The following is a 13,784-nucleotide window of genomic DNA, read 5'->3' on the forward strand; positions in this document are numbered from 1 at the left end:
CTCGTCATGGCGTAGTTAGGTTGTTTGAGAGATAAAGTATGGAGGAAATGTCACGCGACCTTCACTCGTGAATGCTTACGAGTAAACGCAAAATCATGGGCCATTCCACTCTGTGAAGATGGATGACCAGCGAAGCTTCTTGTCACGTGACATAGAAGTGGCAGAGTTTAGGTTAAAGGTTTGAGCAAATTTTATTTCTCCCGACGTACGGCGGTCATACCTACAGAGAAGACACATACAGTAGCAGCCGTCTTGCGCTGAGCATTCACGACAAAGTTGACTTTCCAGCCAGGCATTTTCACACACGCGAAACAAGAATGCACGAACACTAGCCCATGTCCTCCCCGCACTCGGAACACTTCATCGTGCATGTTAAGCAGCATCAATTAAATAAATGCTTTCTCGAAGCATTCGGAGCGTGTGCTGAGCTGGAGCTCAAGTCCCGAGCTCCTTTCGTGAGGAAGACAAACATTCCCGTGTGTTCTACATATAACTGCACGGTCACCGTCGAAATCATAGGCCGTTTGCAAAACCGGCACGTTCGTTTTTGAACGCCTCGCGCGTTTCGAAGACATGTGCTACCTCGGGAGTTATAGTTAGCAGGCGCAAAAAAATATAAGCTTCGCTTAAAATCGGCCAAAAGTTGGCGCTGTTTTTAAACTAACTTAATTTAACCATAAAGCGATTCGGCCTATGTTTGTTTGCCATGATATTGCCGCGAACCATACATTGGGTTTGTTTATTTGTGTTTTGCTTTTACCGCCGGCTGCGCCGGTCTGTGTTATCTCTGCGCCAAGGGAAGCGCGTGTTCCATTCTTTCTTTCTGTGCCGCATGTGTTATCTGTTGTGATAGGGAGAGCATTCCGATCTAACGTGAACAGCCCAGAATAATCTTCTTGGATCTACTATGTTCTCGATGCGAATCGACGTTTCGAGAACCACGCGCGCCAAAAGATAAAAAGCCTGCAGTGCGGACGCCGGGGCATTCGATTCTGCGACGCTCTCCGACGCACGTAACGTCACTTTGTTGACCACTGCTTCGCCGCCTCTGTATTCTTTTCAGTTGTTAGGGGAGCACAAGTTCGCTCCAATAAACTTGTTTCTTTTCCAAACAACTGCTTCGTCCTTGGCTACGTGACAATATAAAACAGAAACGAAGCACGCGCTTTTCTTTTCTAATTTGTGTAAGGCCAGGTTCAGACTGTTGCCGCAACTATCGTAATAACTTTAAAGAATGACGTCATTTCACGTCTCAGCCAACCGAACAGCGCGACACGCCGTTTTTTTTTACGTCAATAGATCTCGATATGGCTTTTGCGTCGGTAGTCTGAACATAGCCTTATGATCTACTCATTTGTTTTTGTTTGGCTTAGCCTAGCTTTATCGCGTAAAGGAAGAAAATAGGCACTTGATAGATAGAAAGGGCGATAAAAGTGCAAATCTAACGTTCCGCTTGAACGCGAAAAATCCCTTGGAACGTGCCAACTTTTTTTCCTTCGTTTGCTCTTTCCATCCCCACGGACCTTCACTTGACACGTACATGCGGAAAAAGTTGTTCATCACCGTGTATATCCTGTGAGTGCAATGTTATCCCAAGGCCCCCGAAAGTATCCGTTTTAGTCGCTCTTATCTGACCATGGGCAGCGATCCATCATGCTGGCACGCCAAAGAGGAAAAAATGTTAGTGCGTTTGCTTTGGCTGGCTGTATAGGACATAAGCAGTGTGCGGTCACGGAATCACGTTCAGAAGCTTCTGAAGAGACAAGAGCAGATAGCTTTTTATTTTGAAATACCCCATCACAACTCAAGGTGCCTAACTTGAAAACTTGCGACTGCATCAACTTTTAGACTGTTTTACTCATGGGCTAACTGGCGAAGTCGGCAGCTTCACAATGGTGAAGCATATACGAAGATAAAAATTATTAGCTAGGCACAAGCCTGGAAAGAACTTTTTAAAGACGATAGTCTTTCTTGGGCTACTTAAACGCAAAAAATTTTGGTCTGTCTGTCTGTCTGTCTGTCTGTCTGTCTGTCTGTCTGTCTGTCTGTCGATTGAGTGGTCCGGCAAAAAGTTGAAATAATTATTCAATGAAAAGTTTATACAGGTAAGGCATTTCTAAACTACTCAATTTGATGGCCATGTGCATACTTGTTAACATTGTAGAGCAAAAAGAAGACATTAGGCATATTTGAGGCGAGGCATCAATACAGAGTTGTTTGATTTTTGCGATAGTCCCTGACTCAAACTGTCCCTAATAAAGAACTGAGTGGAATGTTATTTCATGTTCTTTACAAGACATGCGAGATATCAATACAGAGTTTGTGAGATATTAATACAGATACCAGTACAGAGTTGTTTGATTTTTTTGATAGTCCCTGACGCAAATTTTCCCTAATACATATATTAATACATTGTCCCTAATACAGATACCAATACAAATATACAGATATCACAGATACAGATCAATACAGATATACAGATATCAATACATCAATCAATGCAGATATAAATCAATACGAATATCAATCAACACAGATACATCAATCAATACAGATCAATCAACACAAATGTCAATACTAATACAGATATCAATACATTGTCTCTAATACAGATATCAATACAGATATACAGGTATTACAGATACAGGTCATTACAGATATAGAGATATACAGACGCAAATTGTCCCTAATACAGATATCAATACATTGTCCCTAATACAGAAGCCAATGCGAATTGTCCCTAATAGAGATATCAATACAGAGTTGCGTGATTTTTCCGATAATCCATGACGCAAATTGTCTCTGATAAAGGATTGAATGGAAGGTTATTTCATGTTCTTTACAAGACATGGCCAGGCTAGAGAAGAAGGTTCTGTGGCCAGCTTGATGAGATCTCGCCCCGTACGTATGTATGGGCAGCAGACGGCGCGTAACAGTAAACATACGATAGGATTCGCTTACAGTCAATAAAATGCAATTTCAACAAACAAATGCAATTTCAACAAAGTATGCAATAAAAACAGAAAAATGGTACTGTTACAACGAATGCTATTAGACGAAACAGAAATAAGAGTGCACAAGGTTATACCAGCTCTAGCTAAACGTCGCTTACATACATATCCAGAACAAATATAAAAATAAAGAACTACAAATAAAAAAATCAGCAGAATTTCAGAGAATTGTTCACTAATGCCTAACATTCTTATGCCGCTTGTATTGGGTGCGAGTTCTTTACAGCCATTTTTTTTTAATCCTGTCTGACCAATTATCTCCATTTACGTTATTATAACGATTACAATTGGAACTTTCGCGAAATCTGCATTATTGTGGAAATGCAGGGCGTTACACAGTTCGCCATTTTCCGTAATTTTCTTATATTTTACTTATTTATTTGTGTTTGAAAATTTCGTTCGACCAATCATCGCCAGTTACTATATTATAACGATTACAGGTGGAACTTCCGCAAAATCTGCACTGTGAAAATGCAGGGCGTTATAGGGTTTGCCGCTTTCAGTATTATTTTAATATTTTTGTTCTTTATTTTTTCTAAATTTCGTTCGACCAATCATCTCCATTTACGCTATATAACGATTACAGGGGAAACTTCCGCAATATCCGCATTATTGTAGAAATGCCATGCGTTGTATGATTTGCCATTTTCAGTATTTTTTTATATTTTCTTATTTTTTAGCGTTTCAAAATTTTGTTGTGCAATTATCTCCATTTACGCTATTATAACGATTACGGGTGGAACTTTCGCGAAATCTGAATTATTATGGAAATGCAATCTCACGGTTCTCCATCTTCAATAATTTTTTTTACAATTGCCTTATTTGTAGTTTCTCAAAATTTCGTTCGACCAATCATCTCTGTTTAGGCTGTTATAACGATTAGAGGTGGAATTATCGCGAAATCTGAATGCAGGGTGTTTCACGTTTCGCCCTTTTTCGTAATTTTGTTTGATATTTTTGTTATGTGTTAGTTTCTCAAAATTTCGTGCGACCAGTTATCTCCCTTACGCTATTATAACGTTTACAGGTGTAACTTCCGTGATGTCTGCATTTTTGTGGAAATTCAGGGCGTTACAGGGTCGTGGGTGGGGGGGTACTCGGCAAAGAATGCTACGCATTAAAAACAACCATTATTGCGGGTACATACGTAGAAATTCAGAAAGCGTTACAGAAAGCAAGAGTCAACGCCACATTCAAATGCAGCAGTAGGCCAGTGACATGCTTCGGCAGCGCAGCACAATCAATGAAACACGACCCAGGCGCTAGGGACACCGCTCTCGATGGAAGCTGGGCGTTCGACGTCATTCCAGGAAACCTTCTCGATCCACTTCGCTGAGTTCCACCAGTTGGGCAGCGGTTTCTTGACACGTTTCGACCTATACGATCAGGGCCCGCAGCGTGATGTTCGTTTCCGGGGGGCTGGGGTGCTCTGGTGCCAGCGTAACCGCTCTGGCGAAGGGCCACTTGACGTGACCGTCCCAAGCACCTCATCCCCGCCACCGACCATGCCATGCTGAATACGCCGGTTCTCGTCCGTCACTTCATCCCTCTCCACCTCCTGTCGGACGAGGTTGCAGGAAACTTAAAACGTGTAGCCTTCGAGTGAGCACACGCCGCTTGGCACCCACAGCTCCTTGGCCCAAACCTCGCGGCGATGGCTAATGGCTGCTCCGGCAAAGGTTCAGTTGGTGGCCTATACGGGCTACAGTGGGGAACCACGGCCATCACCACAATACCTGCTTCAGCCGAACCCCTGCTTCAGCCGTCCTCACGTCTCCCTCGTCCCTAAGGACGTCACGGCTGAGTCGCGGCTAAGAGGAACATAGGGTGGCCGCGACTACGCAGTACCGCACAGTAAAGAATCATTGCGCATTCCGTGCGATTTGAACGTTGCCACCTCAAACTTTTTTTTAATGTACTGCAGGCGTCCCGGGAAGTTTGTGCTAAGTAGAGCCTTATTATTAGCACTCAGCTCCTTACACTTGCGTCTTGATGCCGAAATGGCACTAGTAAAGACAGAGAGCAAGGGGTAGTGCGCGTGTAAAAAGAAGAAGAAGAAAGAAGCGGAAGTTTGTATCCCAAGATTGCAGTTATATCTGCAACTGTGGAACGGATTGTAGTTATGTAATTATGAGACTATGTGATGATTCTCGTAGAAGTCTACAAATGCCTTAGAGTTCTTTCTTTCTTGGGGAACGATAATTCACTCAGCCGCCAAAAGCAATAGCATCGTGGGAGTTGTACGGTTTAAAGGCACGGCCACAACTGGAACTTTCAGTTTCTTTGGACACTTCGAAATAAAACATGTTCCACTCAATTTTCGTAACTGAAGGGAGCAACCGCTGCTCTAACTTAGTCATAGGCAGGGATATCAAATTAAAACCGAATGAGTGTTCTTTATTCTCACAGAGACCTATTGTTGAAGACTTTATAAAGATCCATTGCGCAAACTTCTGTTATTTTTCGTGAATACATACATAAAACATTGTAGCAAATATATATCTTGTACTTTTGCAAGCTTCGTCCCTTTTGTGTTGCTGTAGATACAGTGTTGTCACTGGTTTCCCCCACTCGCTCTAGCTTTCAACGCATCCGTATTTTGCGGAAGCAAGCCGGCAGCATTTTATCTCTAGCGCTTACGCGGCAGCCATGGGTAATTCCAGCTCCCTGTCGGCCGCTTCATCTCAGCATGAAAAGGTCGGGTGGTGTACTCTTCCGTCATCTAAATTTAGCTGACTCAGAGACCCGCTTTCCTCCGTGGGACAGGTCGGCTGGAAAGCATAGCAGTAGAAGAAAGCCAACTCTTTCCATGTCCCTGAACAGGACGTCGGCAATCGTCCCAGACAGGGACCGTACTGTCGGCCGGATCCAAACGCATCAAAACACATCGCTCGCACGGGCCGACTCATCCATTGTGCCTCTTCCTCCGCCTTCCTGCGCGAGTGTTGACCCAGTAAGCTCCCTGTGACACCACTGTCGAGCCGGAAGCTGCAATAAAAAAAGAAACCAAACGCCGAAAAACCGCGGGGGGCTGCTATGGCGGACCCTCAGGCTTCAGTACCCACCCCGTGTCGCGGTCCGGGGTGCGTGAAATAAATTGCCCGGACGCTCAGACGCGAAAGAGAGAAAAGGAGGAGTGCGAGTGGGAAAGGCGAAGGGCGCTTGGCTTTTCCGCCGTTGTGCACACTCCCCGCGCTCTGGGACCGCCCTGCCGGCGTTGAATATCGCCGGAGAAGTGTGCGCTCTGCGCTAGCCTCTGCTCGGGCACTTTCGTGAAGCGACAAGTGTATCAATCGGCGTGTTTTATTTCGCTCTCTGCGACGGCCGCGCTTTGGATTTATACGCTTAATCCTTCGTATTCTAGCGAAGTTACGAGTGCTTCAACCGTGCCTGTGTTGGATATTTCGCGTTCTCTTACGTGAAGCGGCAACTGTTTGGATACGCAGTGTGCGCTCTACTGTATCCTCTCCTCATGCTCTTACGTGAAGTGCTTCAACCGTGCCTCTGTGCGTGATTTCGCGTTCTCGGGTGTTGGCCGGCGCTGTAGATTTCGAAGTGCCTCAACCGTTCGCCAGTCACCGCGTAGTTGGAGTGGTTGGAGCGGCTGTTTCTCAAACGTAGATCTACCGTTCACCCTACATGTGATCGGCTCAACCTTTGGCCCGGAAATTGCATTTTGTGCCCCGATGTTTTTCTGTGATAGCGCAAACGACCATGTTGCTTTCGTTCTTTTTTTTTCTTCACTAGCGTTCCGTGCTGACGAAACGGCAGTTGTAACTCGCTGAAGTTTCGGCAGGTGCAATGATAACTGGCCTGAGTCCTTCAATGATTTACTACTGCTCGGACGATTTCCTCAGTCAGACAGGATGACCCTTTGGTGTGCGCTTTCGTTGCTAAATGTGTTGTTCCAGGGTTCAAATCTCTTGTGACCCCCCACCCCCCTTTTTCTTTGTCGCTGGCGACGAAAGTGTCTGGTGTGCAAATTCAGTGTACAGCTGACCAATTGCAAAGCGTGGGTGTTATTAAGCTTGTCACAGAGCCTTTGAAGTGATGACTATTGCATTCCTAATGACCAGTTTCCCAAAAGACGCTTCCAGAAGGAGCATCTTTAAGCAGTTCTGCTCTCACCGTGTGAATTGCAAAACAGGTGAAAACAATGTGCTATGGTGGCTGTATTTGGCTTAAGAGTTAAGTGTACATTGCATGTGTTGCTGCGGACCAGCTTATTTATTTATTTATTTATTTATTTATGACATACAGGCCCCACACAGGACCCAAGCAGGAATCACTCAAATATAAACAAACCGACAACACAGGGTAAAATACAGTAACTTGTAAAAACATACTGTCTCAATTTTCTATATGTTCAATCCCATCAATGCTGCAGACAACAGATACAGGCACATTATTCCAGTCGGATATGGTGTCTGGGAAGAAGGAAAATTTGAAGACGTTTGTCTGGCGCTGCAGCATTGAGGCATATATTGACACGGCTAAGACAGCAAAGATATTTAGATATGTTGATGATTACATGATTGTTACTAGGTCGGTGAAGCCAGAAGAAGTAAACCTTTTAGTCAAGACAGTTAAGAAAACATTTCTGGAGTGTTCTGACGGCTTGGAATTCACTCATGAATTACCAAATGATGGGTCCTTGCAGTTCCTCGATGTGTGTTTTAATTTCTGGGGAACACACGTGTGTTGGGCGTATCGGCCGCGGTCAAAAAAGGCAATTTTGGATTATCGTTCAGCGCATTCGAAGATAGTGAAAAGGGGTATTGGCGTTAGCTGTCTTCGCGGTGCCCTCGAGAAGTCTTGTCAGCACCAAGTCGCTGATAGTGTTCAGCACCAAGTTGCACGTTTGAAAGATGCCGGCTTCCCTCGGGAAGTAATAGCAGCAGTGGTTGAAAGCCTATTGCGTGACGTCAAGTCAAGGGCAAGATGAACCTCGCAAAGAAAGGAGGCCTGTAGTCGTCCCTTACGTGCACAATTTCTCCAACCGCCTTAAAAAGGTGGCGGGGAAATGTGGTGCCGACGTTGTGTTCTCCGCCCCAGAAAAACTAGCACGAATGTGCTCTGCTGTGAATGGCGAGAGGAAGGGTAACCGAAGAAGAGGCATGCCACGCTGTTTGTTGGTTGCAAACAAGGTGTTGTATACGAAGTGCCTCTATCTGGTGGAAAATGCTATATTGGGCAGACTGGTAGGTGCATAAATGACAGGCTCTGGGAGCACCGTACAGCTGTTCAAGCGCTCGCTGCGGGGGGCCATTTAGCTGACCATTGCCGCCGCTGCCGGTGCGTTCCACACTGTGTTCCAATTTGCGAGAAGACAGTAACATTGTGCTGTTTTAAGGACCAAGCCAGCCGTGAATTGTTTGAAGCGTGGTGCATCATGAAAGCCGGTGAAAAGTGTGTAAGCATGGCATCTATTAGTTCATCAAAAAAAGAAATAGATTACCTGGATGCGAACTTGCCACGTGCGTAACAAAATGCACCACTTGACCTTGTCTTTTTTCTTTGTGCTTTAAGCATGTTCACGCATGCGCCCTTCCTGTATATCTTTTGATGTGTGTAGTAAAAATTTCAGTTGATGTCTAGCGCTAGTCCTGTGTGGTCTCTACTTTTCTCCCGTCTTTACCGCGCTACTTGACCATGTTTCCCCAGAAACGCCTGCAGGCGCTACTCACCTAGGAAAAGCTGCTGAATATGCATGCGCCATTGATCAAAGCATTTGAAAGCCGTCCTGCTTCGTGTTGATTGTGCTAATTTTCCTGTTTCCACTGGCTGCTTTATCTGTATGTCACTAGCTAGGTACAGTACTACAGTCTCTAGTGCACCCACATGCATGTATTTTTGTGGCTGTGTTTCTAGGCAAGGCAAAACATTCCCACGAAATCGACATTGCAAGAAAGCCTGGGATGAGGCATCATATTTTATGTTTACTGGCTGATGTTTGTGTCTTTTAAAATGCTCATAACCAGGAAAAGTTCTTGCACACACTCATTTTAAACTTGCATAACCCTGCATCAGTGTTTGCTTCAGAAGAACACTTCGACTAGTTCCACCAGTCTTGTCTTGCCATTCGCAATCGGTGATGCCACAAGGTTGTCTGCAGAACAATGTACAGGGCAGCCGTGCCTGTTTTCACGACGCTTTGCGAATTTCCATGCACTAATAAAGTACTGCTGCTGCAAGTCGCATATTATTTGTATTCACAACACTGCAATCACCGATGCTGGCCAACTTGCTTTTGCACTTTAGTGTCTCTTTAGGCGTCTATAGTGTACCGTAAAACCATTAGGTCCCTCCTGGGCAGATGTACTGAACTATGCTCCTGTGCTATGTCGCTTGTGCATCCCAGTAGATTTACTTCCTCATTCTCTTTTTAAGCATAGCAGCAATTTTCGAGGTGCAAAAAGTGTCGAAACATGAAAAAGTTCAGTGTAGTTTTTTGTGCTTAAAATGAGAGCTACTGTATTGACTCTCATAATGAACCCTCCCCCCACTTTTCTTGTTGAGAATTTACTTTTTTGTCACTGAATAAAAAATGCAGCGGGAATATGTCTTATTTTAAGCATGGTTGCTGATGCTGTAGGCGATCACAGTAACGTGATATCGTGCTACAGTACGCGCAGAAATGCTAAAAATGCATTCCAAGAAAAAGAAATCTCATCCGTAGCCGGAGACGTGAGCGCGAATGCCGCGGCTTACAATTTAAAAATTGCGCGTTTGCGGTGCGCCACCTGTTGAATGCAAAACAAACCTTGCGCCATAAAAACGTTGCGGTGTGCGAAGTTCTAACAAAGCACCAAACGTACTCCGCACTCCTTCCCTGCTATTTGATGTTTAGGCTGGTTCTGCCCAACGTTACTAGATTATCTATCTAGTAACGTTGGGTTCTGCCGGCGTGCGAACAAAGCAGTAAACGTACTCCGCACTCCTCTGCTCTTGTTTAGGGCTCGTTCGGCACCAGCAGCATCAGTGGCGTAGAGTTTGCTGCAATTTTACGGTTTTTTTCTAGTTCGACGGCGAAGTAGCAGTTAATTTCTTCAGCCGTTGTGACATGCGCGGGCGCGACCAACCTTTCGAGTTAGACTGCAAAGCCAGCGTCGATAACGTGGACGTGCTTCGTGCGGGGATGCGTACGCATGGCTGTCTACTACGGCGAGGCAACCGTGCGTCGTGGATCGTCGACTGGGAGCCCCCAACCCAACGAGGTACCATAGATGCTCTTCGGCAGTGTCTTTATTTATTGTGGCAAGGTCCTCGGAGGCGTTGCCAAATCACCCCCCTACCCGACCTAGTAAAATCAAGACAGACTGATCAGTTGCAGTTGCGAAGCTACACCAGCGAGTTTTTTTTTTTTTTTTGGCTACGCATTTATTACAGTAGCGGTGGCTTAAAAATCTGGTTACTACTGATCACACTTGCTTCCGTCACGCTGAACAACGCCACTGGTCAATCATCGATGCCGCCGTCTTTCACGCTCAATTTCAAAGGGAAGAACAGCTGAACTTCGTCGTTGTATGTTCTCTTGGCCGAGGTGAAAGAACATATAGCTTAAATTACATTACATTGAGTTGGGCTGGGATTTTTTTACCACGATTTGAAGCACCCGTGCAAAAACAATCCGCATTTCACTTCATGTTCAAATTAATTTATTTTTCCTTACGTAAGATTAAACAATATCAGAATAATGTGTGATGTAATTCTAATTCACAAACAAATAACGCTTCATAGTATGGTCCGAGCAAAAAGAGTCAAGCATGTGTGTCATGCTTTTAACATTTTCACAGATGAATGATTTTTAGCCAATTATCTCCTGCCCCCTTCGGTCTATAAAGGGGCACCCCTTGCTGAGGAGGAAAAAAAGACCAACTGAAAATGCTTTAAAAGAGGCTTTAAACGTGTCGTGTTATTACGTGTTCAGTGGATTTAAACGTAACCGAAATGTGGGAAGGATATAACTGTCCTATTTTGGAGAGAATTGTGTTATATGCAAGAGCATAACATGCAACTGTTCCGCTTCGATTTCGTGAGCGATTGAGCAAGTTTTTTTTTTTTTGCTTGGTGCCAACACAAATTTTTCTAAAACGCCATTTTTCATACATGGGAAAATTAAGTGAAAGGCGAGTGCTAAACCTGTACAATTTCTTATTCCGCGAAGTAGATCAGAACATGACTTGGAGGCACATCTTTAATACAGTATGCGCATCACCTTGGAACTTCAGCATTTCTTAGTTGTCTGATTGTGAAACTTGTCAGATGAAGTGGGTAATTGAAGTAAAAAAAACATTTGCAGGTTACAGATTGCATATCTGGTTCTCAATAATATTCTCACAACTAAAATAATTCATAATATTACCGTTTAACACGTTTGTGTTTCATAAAATTGTAATTTAAGTAAAAAAATATATTGCAGGTTAGTCATTGTATATCAAGCTTTAAATAATATTTTGAGAATTGAGATCATTTGTGATATTCTCTTTTTACAGGTTTGTGTTCCACAAGGAGTGAAGGTGTCAGCACAGAAGCTTGAACGAAACTGCCGGAAAGCATTCTACTACTGCTAAGCATTTGTAGATGTCAAAATTAGGAAGTCACAAAAGCAACTCAGCAGAACGACCCATTCCTCAACTGGCCAGTCTCGCCGACTGCTGTCATCAAGCTGCATGAGGTGCTCAACCACGGGCTCGACTGCGCCGATGGGCTTCGCCTTCTAAAACCCACATCGGACAAAAGTGACGCATTCTTCCGCTACTTTCAAGATGATACGACCCCAGCAGCCGCACTAGCTCCTCATAAAACGAAGCTGGCAAGGCAGGAGGACGGTGAAAGCCTGCTCGCTAGCAGCGCTGTAAATCCCCCAGTCAGCACCGTCTACCACTGGTTCTGCGGGTGGCGGAGAGGGCAGTATGGCGACGAAGGAGTGAGCCTCCTCACTAAGCTGGACAGAAGAGCACCAAATCACGTTGAACATTGTAAGTAGCTATGTACCCCAGCACACTCCATATATTGCTACTTTTATGTGACCTGTGCCAACGTTTATGCAAACATGGTATCTCTCTCAGTTTAATTTTCAGCTTCAAGCAAGCTATCATGCAGTGTAGACGGAAAGGTATCGCAGAAACTCTGTTTTGCAGTGTTGAATTCTCTAATTCGGGAGAAAGGCAGCAATGAGCACATGCACAGCCACGGCGCACTTAACTAAACTTGTCTGATGCACCTGTCCTAATGAAGATGGCACAGCCTGACTGAAAGCCTGTGCTTGTAAAACTACTTTTAAATTATGGCCCAGACGTTCATATGTCTCAGTACATACCTTCGCTCTACTATTTTTGTTCCACTTAGAAGGAATAAATGGGCGTGTGGTATTCGCCACAACAGTGCAGCTCATAATACATCTTTATACGTGGCACAGCTAACAGCAGCCTGGCGTGGGAGCAATGCGCAATTTGAATCAAATTCAATGTGAAGTGAATTTTCACTATTCACATTTGAAAATAATTCATTTGCAGTAATCTTTTGCCATTTACATTCGAATATATGTAATTTGCGGTTGGTTTCTACTATTTGTATTTGAGAATATTCAATCTGATTCACAGTCAGTTTTCACTATTCCTAACTGTTTACAGCATGTCTGGAGGGGGCATTCAGGAAGCTTGACTGGGAAAGCAAACACAGGACAACTCCCAAGAAGCCAGCACCAGCACACCCACAGGGCAAGGCCAACCGGTGGCAGCAGAGCCTGAACAGCAGCAGCTGCCTATGGATACCGTGCCACAGCTGGAGGCCCAGGGCTCAACTGGAAGCAGTCACCAACGTGAAGTGTTGAGGTGTGGCTTGTGCTCGTGCATTTATTTTAGCAATGCCTAATAATTGTGACCCTTACTCCAGTTACTGGACACCTAGGTAGCAACTAGACACCTGAACAAGATCTGTTTCTCAGCAACACACTCCACTTTTGGAAAGATCTACCTATTTTATAACCACGTGCATGCATTTTTTCAGGGGTCTCTTGTAGTAAAATTTATTTTTACGAAGGTACAATTGCAGGAGCTAAGTAGAAGAAGGCTACAGGATGCCAAAAAAGACACTCCAAAAATTAAGGCAATCCAACATGACTGCGTAGCATCATAGCAGAAGCAAGACGAACAAGTTTTTCCAATGCATGTAAAGGGGAGCAAGAATGAAGTAGTATTCATATGTCACAGCTAGTGTGAAATTTTGTATGCTGGCTGTCGTATGTCTTCCGAGGCCCTTTCTGACATAGGGAGGGTGCTAAGAGGAGGAGGAATAAACTTTCATTGAACAGCACTGTGCTGGTGTTAGGGGCCCCCACCAGGTGGGACAGTCTTCAGCCCAGCTTAAAAGAAGTGGTGTTAAACAGACTCTGCCAGGATCCAATCTCATACCATTAGATACATAGTCAGTTGCACAGTGAAAGTTTTTGAGATGTAAAATTTTACATTCTGGTCTTAATGTTTTTCTGTGTGTTTCGCTGAATAGTCCTTGTATGCCACTAAGGCCCTGTGAATAAAAAGGTGCCTTGCGAAAGCGCTAGGCCAGGGGCTCTCAAGTAAGGCTTTGAGGAACCCTGGGATTTTGAAGAGGCGTTGCTTGGGTTCTGTGAGACTAAAGTGGCTATGGTGTTGTGCTGCTGAGCCCAAGGACATGGGTTCGATACCGGCTGCGGTAGCAATTTTCCTGATAGAAGTGAAAAGCGAAAGCGTCTGTGTGTTGAGATTTCGGCGCACGTTAACTCTTCCTAGC

General features: G+C 44.5%; 1 long non-coding RNA gene across 1 annotated transcript; it reads left to right on the forward strand.

Annotated features, from left to right (window-relative positions):
* The first annotated feature begins 9,905 nt into the window (after positions 1-9,905).
* LOC144172616 (uncharacterized) lies at positions 9,906-12,782 on the forward strand. The gene is made up of 3 exons (XR_013323061.1): positions 9,906-10,228; positions 11,507-11,992; positions 12,647-12,782. It is a non-coding gene; the product is annotated as an uncharacterized LOC144172616 (long non-coding RNA).
* Positions 12,783-13,784: the final 1,002 nt, after the last annotated feature.

This window comes from Haemaphysalis longicornis, unplaced genomic scaffold (assembly GCF_048455015.1).
Source record: "Haemaphysalis longicornis isolate Haplotype H1 unplaced genomic scaffold, Haemaphysalis longicornis Haplotype H1 scaffold_246, whole genome shotgun sequence".
Taxonomy (NCBI): domain Eukaryota; kingdom Metazoa; phylum Arthropoda; class Arachnida; order Ixodida; family Ixodidae; genus Haemaphysalis; species Haemaphysalis longicornis.